Consider the following 9,864-nt stretch of genomic DNA (forward strand, 5'->3'; position numbering starts at 1 on the left):
TAAATTCAGCCTTCTATTTATTATACCGTCATTTAATGTATTTTTTTTATGTGTAAGGTACTAAAAGTGCCTGCATTTTCAGCCTCCCAAAATTCCTCTACAGCAGAACTCATACTGGGGAAGGGAGAAGAAGTACAAGAAACCAATCAGCTGTGCTGCAATGCAAGCAGCATGCTGATTGGAGGAGAAAGCAAGGTGAGAGAGATGAACTCATCAGTCTGCTGCATCCCCTTCACTGCCCAGTCACAGGGTGGGGGTGCAGAGGAGACCTGTAAAGGCTCATTCACTCATGAGGTTGGGGGAAACTTACTAAGATTGGAGGAGCTGTACATGGCAACCAATCAGCTTCTAGCTTTCATTTGTAAAGGTTAACTGAACAAGTTGAAGTTAGAAGCTGATTGCTTAACATTCACAGCTTTTCCAGATTCTGTCTGCTCCAGTTTTAGTCAATTCCCCCAATTGGGTTCTCGTCATTTCAATTGACTGTTCCGTGAAGTTCCTTTCGGAGCCAGTAGGACAGCTTACTCATACAGATTGACTCTTTGCAGCAGCTCAGTATACCAAATACACATCTGTAGGACTCGTGGGAAGATGATTCACTTACCTCCTAACCAGCTCTGAGCCCTGGTTACAGTAATAAACTAGTTAAAGATGCAGAGCATTTCCAGCATGTCCAGACAAGTATGGATAATGATTGCTGAGTAAACACATTTACAATTCTAAGAAGGAAGGAAAGTGCTCAGTATTCCATTATGACTTGGTGTAGCCAGCTTGTAAGTATAAAATGTTATTCTCCATAGGTAGATGAAGTTAAGTAAGAGCACCCATAGAGATCATGGTGACCTCACAGGAGATGATAACCATCCAATCATAACCCTTCCTCACTCTACTGAACATTCAAAAAAAAGTTTGGGATTTAGATAGACTTGGCTCAATTGCTGTTCTTCCACTCTGAGATAAACCTGCACACGCAGTATCTTTGGTACTCACCTCCACTCCTGTCTATCCGTTCACAAAAACATACTAAGCAAATAGAAGCAATCCTGCACGTCTATGGAAAGCTACTTGACTATAATTTCCTGCCCTGAAAGTGGCTCCTGCTGCAGTCAGTCACATCCTGTGAGCAGAGAGTGGGTGGCAGGGCTGAGCCTTGCTGTGTGTGTCAATGGACACACATAGCCCTTCTCGGGCATCGAGCCTGCATGTCTACCCCCATAGCAAGCACTTGTTATGGGGCAGATGTGGAAGAGGAGAAGTCAAGAGAGACCCCAGAAGAGGAAGTTTGGGGCTGCTCTTTGAAAAACAATTGCACAGAGCAAGTGAGTATAACATTTTTTTTCTTATTAATAGGAAAAAAATGCCTTTAAAATTGTTTTAAGGGGCAATGGCAGCCTCAGATGCTGACAGTGTAGTACTTTTTCTACAGTACACCATTACATCTATTGATATTTTTTTGAATAAACTGTTTTCTGTTTTATTATTCAAGTATATCACCATTATCTATAGGGGCTGTTTACATCATCTAATGTGTGCCTGTGCAAATATGTTTAAAAAGTCTACAATTTTCATAAGGTGTACCTTACATTTCACATGACTATATTGACGATATTATAACATTTGAATGATTACACAAAGTTTTGTTGTTCATTGGTACGAATGTTTGCAGCAGACACATCAAATGATCTTTGGCAGGGAAGAAGTTTCAACATTGTTACTCCACATGTTCCCCTGCCATAAAGAATCCTTTAGGAGCTCACTGGGTTTCTATAGAATGTGCCTCCAAGCTGTAGACCCTCTTGCCTGTGACATCCCAGCATTCATTAGCACAGTTTCTGTCCAGCTATTCCACCATTGGATGATTGCCAAAACCACTGGGGTATTGCCCTGTGAATCTTTCAGCACCAATGGACCCAGTCCCATGTCACAGGTATTATTATTATTATTATTATACAGTATTTAGGCTTCCCTGAAGAGGTGGGTTTTCAGGGTGCGCCTAAAGCTGAGAAGAGTAGGTGATAATCTGATGGGTTGGGGCAGGGAGTTCCAGAGGATGGGTGACACCCTGGAGAGGTATAGCATTCTTTTGGGGATGGGCCCAAAGGATCTGTACCTTCTCGATGTGCAGCAACATATACTGTACAGACAAATCTATCCCTGTATAAAAATTAATTTGTGAAAAACGCATTATAGCCCTATTTTTGGTCACCATTATTATACAGGATTTATACAGCGCCAACAATTTGCGCAGCGCTTTACAAAATGAAGGTAGACATTACAGTTACAATATAATTTGGTACAAGAGGAAACAGAGGGTCCTGCTCTTTAGAGCTTACAATCTAGGAGGAAGGGTTGAGTGATACAAAAGGTAATAGCTGTGGGGGGATGCACTGATGGAGGAAATAAATGGCGGTTTACTAGGTAGAAGCAGGATAGGCTTCTTTAAAGAGAAAGGTTTTCAGGGATCGTCTAAAGATTAGGAGACAGCCGGACAGATTGGGGAAGGGAATTCCATAGGCTGGGAGAAGCTCGGGAGAAGTCCTGGAGGTGAGCATAGGAGGAGGTGACACGGGAACTAGAGAGCAGAAGGTCTTGAGAGACCATTGATGGATACGCAATATATAGCAACTTTAAGAGGTTAATTCCGCTGAAGAATAATATTCCCTTAAAGAAGGACAATATCACAGAGCAAGATATCAAAATGAACTTTCTTCCCAGGAAAATCTGGAGATAAGTTCATCAAAATTACATCATATATTGAATCTTTTATTTAATGATTATATGTTCAGTAAGAGAATCAAATGTCAAGTCAACTCCAAAGATTTGCCTCTGCACTCCTCTCCTGCACATACTACCTGCTGCCATACCCTATGTATACCTTTCCTGAACATACTGCTCATTGTCATACCCTCTGCACTCCTCTCCTGCACATACTACCTGCTGCCATACCCTATGTATACCTTTCCTGAACATACTGCTCATTGTCATACCCTCTGCACTCCTCTCCTGTACATACAACCTGCTGCCATACCCTATGTACACCTTTCCTGAACATACTGCTCATTGTCATACCCTCTGCACTCCTCTCCTGCACATACTACCTGCTGCCATACGCTCTGTACACTTTTCCTGAACATACTGCTCATTGTCATACCCACCACACTCCTTTCCTGTACATATTGTCTGCCAATATCCCCTCTGCACTCGTCTACTGCACATACTGCCCGCTGTCTTAACCTCCACTGTCTTCTCCTGCACATTACATACTAGCTGTCCTTATACCCTTTGCACCTTTCTCATGCACATTCTGCCCACTGGGAACTCTTCTATATTCTTCTCTAATACATACTGCCTGCCATCATACCCTCCACATTTGTCTCTCACAAACTGCCGACTGCCATATACTCCACGCCTCTCTCCTGCACATACCACCTACAGCAATACCCTTTGCACTCCTCTCCTACACATACCCTTCAATCTTCTCTCCTGCACCTACTACCTGGTGTCATACCCTCTGCACTTGTCTCCTGAATTTATTGCCCGTTGTCATACCCATCGCGCTCCTCTTCTGTATGTACTCTTTGCTGTTATCCCCTATACACTCCTCTCCTGCACATATCGCCTACCGTAATACCCACTGGCACTCTTGCCCTACACATACACCCTCTTCCATAACCTCTATAAATGAATGTATGATTTAATTATGCAAGATGTGCTAACTTGTACCACTTTCTTCTCCTAGAACAGAGGTCTCCAAACTCTTTAAACAAAGGGCCAGTTTACTGTCCTTCCGACCTTAGGGGAGCCGGACCATGGCCATCAGGAGCAGAAAATGTTCCAGCATCAGTGGGAGTAAACAATGCCCATCTTTGATGTCAATGAGAGGAATTGTGCCCCATTGTTAGTGTCATGGTAGGAATTGTGCCCTGTCTTTGATGTCATTAGGAGGAATTATTCCCCATCACTGGTGTCATTGGGAGGAACTGTGCCCCATTGTTGGTGTCATTGGTAGGAATTGTGCCCTATCTTTATTGTCATTAGGAGGAATTATGCCCCAATGATGGTGTCATTGGGATGAACTGTGCCCCATTGTTGGTATCATTGGGAGAAATTGTGCTCTATATTTGGTGTCATGATTTATTTATTTTATTTATTACAGGTACTTATATAGTGCCGTCATTAGGAGGAATTACCGTATGCCCCAACACTGGTGTCATTGGGATGAACTGAGCCCCATTGTTGGTGTCATTGTGAGAAATTGTGCTCTATCTTTAGTGTCACTGGGATGAATTTTGCCCCATCGTTGGTATCAGTGGAGGAAATAGTGCCCCAAGGGCCAAATAAAAGCAAGCAAAGGGCCATATCTGGTCCCTGGGATGCAGTTTGGAGACCACTGTCCTAGAACATTGGGAAGAATGGAAAACCTTTGTGTAACATTATTCATTTCTCATTACCACTTGAAAGTAATCCCCTACATGGCACAATCGTAAGCAATGCTTGTAAATATCGGGCTGAGCATTGCCCCCTTCAGTAGATCTCAGATACATTTTACTGTTCCTAGATAGTAAAATATTTTTTTTAGGATGAGGATTGGGAAAAGCACAATGGAGATATAACACTGCAGGATTCCTGGAGAGAATTAAGCAGCCAGCATGTCTCACAAATACTGCAGTATCAGCATTTCAAATACATCTGCATGGAGAGCACAATGAGCTTTGAGCATTACCAGGCACATTAAAGAAGCCTAGACTAATAGAACAGTTGGACATTTCAAATTAAAGCTAAATCCAGGCAGGTTTAAAATGTATTCCAGTAACATACTGTATTCCTTGAAAACAAGTTGCACTGAGAAAAGTATTGAAGATGCTGTTGCTGACCCATAGGGATGGATTACTAAAGGCAAATAGACTGTTCACGTTGCAAGGGAAGTTGCACTTTGTGAGGGAATTTTCCCCATAGCTTAGTAAATAAGGTAAAGCTCTGATGATTTCCATCATCCAGTCATGTGCAAGAAAAGATCCAGTGTTTTTAAATGTTTTTTGCATGTGATTGGGTATTCATGGAAAAGTAAATTTTCAGAACATTCAGTAAATTCTGGAGAAAATTCCATTATAAAGTGCAATTACCCCTGCAAAGAGAATAGTCTATTTGCCTTTTGTAAAACCCTATAGTCTTATAAATCTATGTGACATCAAGGGAACCACACAGTCTATTGAAAAAACTCTAAATGAGTGACCCAATTTTTCCCTATCTGTAGTCAAATGAGTAAAAAGTGGAAATCTAAGTAATTGTCATAGATTCCCCCACCATGTACATACAAACATCCCAATTTTCATAAATGAGAAGGAAGGACACTTTCTAGAGTATGAAGGCAAAGCACACACCTCAGCATGGTTCTATGGATGTATAACACTTTTGGACTTTAGTATATTTTTTTTAATAAGAGGTTGATACATCAGACCAAAAAGGAGGACAACTAAGTAAGAATGATGAACAGAGGGATCTGGTTCCAGCTGGTAGCTCTATGCACATAAAACTGGAAAACTTTAATACTCCTGCGCTTGGGGAGTGGTCCGAAAAGGTCAATAGGCTGCGATCATATCTTGGCTCTCATAGGATGTACTCACCTTGCTGTCCTCACAAGACTGGGGAAGTCTAGAGGAACTGCAATAACAAACAACACAGAGAGTGCACTGGCCTAGTGCATTATCCATTAAATATGGCTTTATTGTGTAAAAAAGGTATTATTTTCACAAAATCAGCTAATAATACAAGCTCATTGCATGGAAACAGCACAGTTCAATCTGCAATGCATCATAGCGTAACAGAACATGATGTGTTTCAAGGACTTATCCTCTTCCTCAGAGCCCACAAGGCTGTTAACTGCTCCCAGACTAATATATGTTGTGTGGTGTCAAGACCACCAATTAGTCTGGGGGTGTTTCCAGACCACCTATGGGCAGGGACTATCACTGTTTATCCCTAAAGCTTTGTGACATTAACCCCTACATGTGTTTCTCTCACCGACCGTAAGGAATATGAATGACCCCAGATGATGACACTGGTGTTAAATGTGAAAGTGATTTATGATTTGTGATAAAATAATAGTTATACTGATATTCGTTCACATTAAGGGGGTTTGCTTACCCATTGTCCTAATGCAAGTATTGCTTGTACCGTGTCCATATTTGGCCTCTGTCCCTTATTGTATGTGCTGCCATCTGGAGCGCATGCCCACATCCACAGGCTGGAAATACGGGCTCTCCGTGCGCTCCAGCCCCCTCCTGCAATCCAAGGCTCCAGCCGGAGCAAAGACATGCAATGGCCATGGAAAGCATCCTCTGAAGCGATCTCAACACCACGAGACTGCTTCGGCACAGCGACAGAGGTCCAAAAAGGGGGGGCCTGACCGCCCCAGACCTCCCATCCAACGGCTTGGAATGCATGAGCCTCACAATGCTCTTCCAGCATAGAACGCAAGCACGTTCCAAAGGGCTGATCTGCTACTAATTGGAGTCCCCAGTGATCGGAGGTGGTAGTGACTTGCAATGTATAGAACAGGTCACTGAAGGCCACAGTGAAACGAGGCCACAGTAGTGGGCCACCCACTGTATTAGCTGGTAGGAGGAGTTTTTCTTCCGCTCTAGAAGGATGCAAAACCCCTGACCTCTGTCTAGACACTGCTGATTGGCCTGTGATGATCACATGCACTCTCCCAAGAAAAAAAAACCTCTCTAGCAATACACAACAAACTGAGCATGTGCAGAGAGACTCCACATGATATGACAGGAGATAAGAGGGAGACACTGAAAGAAGGGGAGGATTAGAAAAGTCAGGATTAAACAGCATTTTTACACAATGCAGATGATTAACACCTTAGGTTACACAGTGGGTATATCAAGCATGCGTTATTGCATATGCAGACTGATTTTACTGTTGTGGGTTTAGTAACACTTTAAGATGTATGTCTAAGAGTCTTTTGAAACTGTTTATACTTCTTACATACACCACTGCTTGTGGAAGGGAGTTCCACATCCTTACTTCTCTAACAGTAAAGAATCCCCTGTGCAATTTAAGATTAAACCGCTTCTACTCCAATTTCATGGAGTGCCCACGTGTCTTCTTAAGCTCCCTGAAGCTGAGTACTTTTCTTCCTATGTTGGGATCATCATTGAGGTACTTGTATATCATTATCATATCTCCTCTCAAACGTCTCATCTCCAGGGAGAATACCTTTAATGTTTGTAGTCATCCCTCATACCTGAGGTCCGCCAGTCCTTTCATTAGCTTTGTTCCTTCTCTGGACACTCTCCAGCTCCAGCACATCCTTCCTAAGAATTGGTGACCAGAACTGGACGGCATACTCCAGATGTGGGCGAACCAGAGTTTTATAAAGTGGTTGAATTATAGTTTTATCTCTTGAGTAAATCCCCTCTTTTATGCATGCTAATTTTCTACTGGCTTTGCTTGCTGCAGCTTGGAATGGCATGCCATTGCTGAGCCTGTGGTCTACTAAGACCTCCAGATCCTTTTCCATCCTTGAATCCCTCAATAGCCCTTCCTCTAGAGAAGAAATTTTCATTCATATTTTTGGCCCCCAAATGCATTACTTTACATTTTTCAACATTACACCTCCTTTGCCATGTAGTTGCCCCCACCATGATTCTATTGAAGTCTTGTAAGCTTGTAAGGCTTCTATATCCTGCTGTGAAGTTATTGCCCTGCTTAGCTTTGTAATGTCAGCTAACACTGAGATCGAGCTATTTATACCAACCTCTATATCATTTATGAATAAGTTAAACAGAATAGGTCCCAGGACAGAGCCCCGGGGTACCCCACCTACCACTCCAGACCACTCTGAGTACTCGTTATTTATAACTACCCGTTGTATGCGCTCCTGTAACCAGTTTTCCATCCAGGTGCACATACTATTGTCTAAGCCAACAGACCTCAATTTGTAAATTAAGCATTTATGTGGAACTGTATCAAATGCTTTTGCAAAATCCAGCTACACCACATCCACAGGCCTTCCGCTATCAAGATTACAGCTCACTTCCTCATAAAATGTTAGCAGATTGGTCTGGCAGGTCTTTCATAAATCCATGTTGATTATTACTAATGCTACTATTATCATGTGCAAACATAGTCTCTTAGTATCTATAGTTTACATACTATTGAAGTTAGACTGACTGGCCTGTAGTTTCCAGGACTATATCTTTGCCCTTTTTTAAATATTGGTATCACATTTGCCTTTTTCCAGTTAGCTGGTACCATTCCAGTCCTTAAGCTGTCCAAAACAAAATTAGGAATGAATGGTCTGGTAATACCTTGGATAAGTTCTCTAAGGACTCTTGGGTGTAAGCCATCAGGTCCTGGTGATTTACTTATGTTAAGTTTTCAAGTCTATTATGGATACTGGCTTCTGTTAGCCACACGGGTACATTCTGTGACGTGCTACTAATAAAACCGCCTTGATTACTATACTCCTTCTTTTCCGTTGTAATAACTGTGGAGAAGAAAGCATTAAGTGCAGTTGCCTTTTCTTTGTCATTTGTAACCAGCTTCCCGTGCTCATCTTCAGTTGGGCCCAGGGGCGGACTGACAACTCATGGGGCCCCCGGGCAATAGGGGATCATGGGGCCCTGTGTCCTTGCCCAAACTCAAAAAAGCCTATGAAAAAGGTACCAGGGGCATCTCATGGGGCTCCCTACTGACCCCAGGCCCTCGGGCAGTGCCCGAGTTTCCAAATGGTCAGTCTGCCCCTGGTTGGGCTAATATGCTCTGACCTCAGTTTCTTAGTGTTAATGTATTTAAAACATTTCCTAGGATTTCTTTTATTCTCCTCCATTATGTGTCTCTTGTGGACTGTTTTAGCCACCCTGATTGTATTGTTACACCTCTTATTGCTTTCCTTGTAGTGTTGGAATGCCAACAAAGACCCCTCAGCCTTATATTTCTTGAAGGCCAATTTTTGTTCATTTATAAACCTTTTTATGTTAGCGTTTAGCCATCCAGACTTAACCTTAGTTCTGTTATATTTGTTGCACGTTACAACACACTGGATGATACCTTTATTTAATATGTTCCTAAAGCATTCCCATTTTTCCTCCGTGTTCAATGTTTCAAGGATTCAATCCCACTTAATGTCTTCTAATATTGAGTGCAATTTAAAAAAGTTGGCTCGCTTGAAATTCAGTGTTTTCACACTACCTTTGTGCTCTCGTTTACTTTGAATGTAATTGTCCTGTGATTACTGCTACCCAAGCTGTCCCCCATTTCCACCTCTGTGACCAGATCTGTTATTTGTAATAAGTAGATCAATGTGTTTATTCTAGTCGGGGCATCCACCAATTGACTCATAAAATTGTCTTGCAAGATATTTATGAAATGACCAGCCTTAAATGAGCGAACAGTGCCTTCTGCCCAGTCAGTATCTGGATAGTTCAAATCCCCATTATAATAACATTGCCCTGCCTTGCCGCCATTCCTAACAGTGACAGGAGGTCAGACTCCTCCTCATCCTTCAAGTTAGGGGGCCTGTAGCATATGCCCAATATTAACTACCATGTGCATCTTCCCTTTGACGCTCCAGCCACAGGGCTTCCACCTCCTCCCTTGCCCCATTAGCTATGTCCTCCCTCACATCACCTTGATATACAGGCACACCCCTCCCCCTCTTTTACCTATTCTGTCCTTCTTCACTTGTGCACTTGTGCACTTGTATCTTCCTTTGGTTTCTGCATACTGATTAAATTATCACTAAGGACTCCAGTATTACCCTCTGACCACTAGCGGTTTTTGCGTCCTTTGGTCCCCCCCCCCCCCCCCGCCACTACCTAGTTTAAAAATCCCTTTAACATTTTGGCC

The 9,864-nt window shown here is 42.5% G+C and overlaps 1 long non-coding RNA gene across 1 annotated transcript in view; it reads right to left on the minus strand.

Moving 5' to 3' along the window:
• The window catches only part of LOC149469931 (uncharacterized), a 78,131-nt gene extending 71,695 nt beyond the window's left edge, over positions 1–6,436 (minus strand). The window contains exon 1 of the long non-coding RNA XR_016311474.1: positions 6,145–6,436. This is a non-coding gene — a long non-coding RNA (uncharacterized LOC149469931). The remainder of the gene's footprint in view (positions 1–6,144) is intronic.
• Positions 6,437–9,864: the final 3,428 nt, after the last annotated feature.

The sequence above is a fragment of the Staurois parvus genome, unplaced genomic scaffold (assembly GCF_062004578.1).
Source record: "Staurois parvus isolate SC_StPar_1 unplaced genomic scaffold, SC_StPar_1.0 ptg000057l, whole genome shotgun sequence".
Classification (NCBI taxonomy): Eukaryota; Metazoa; Chordata; class Amphibia; order Anura; family Ranidae; genus Staurois; species Staurois parvus.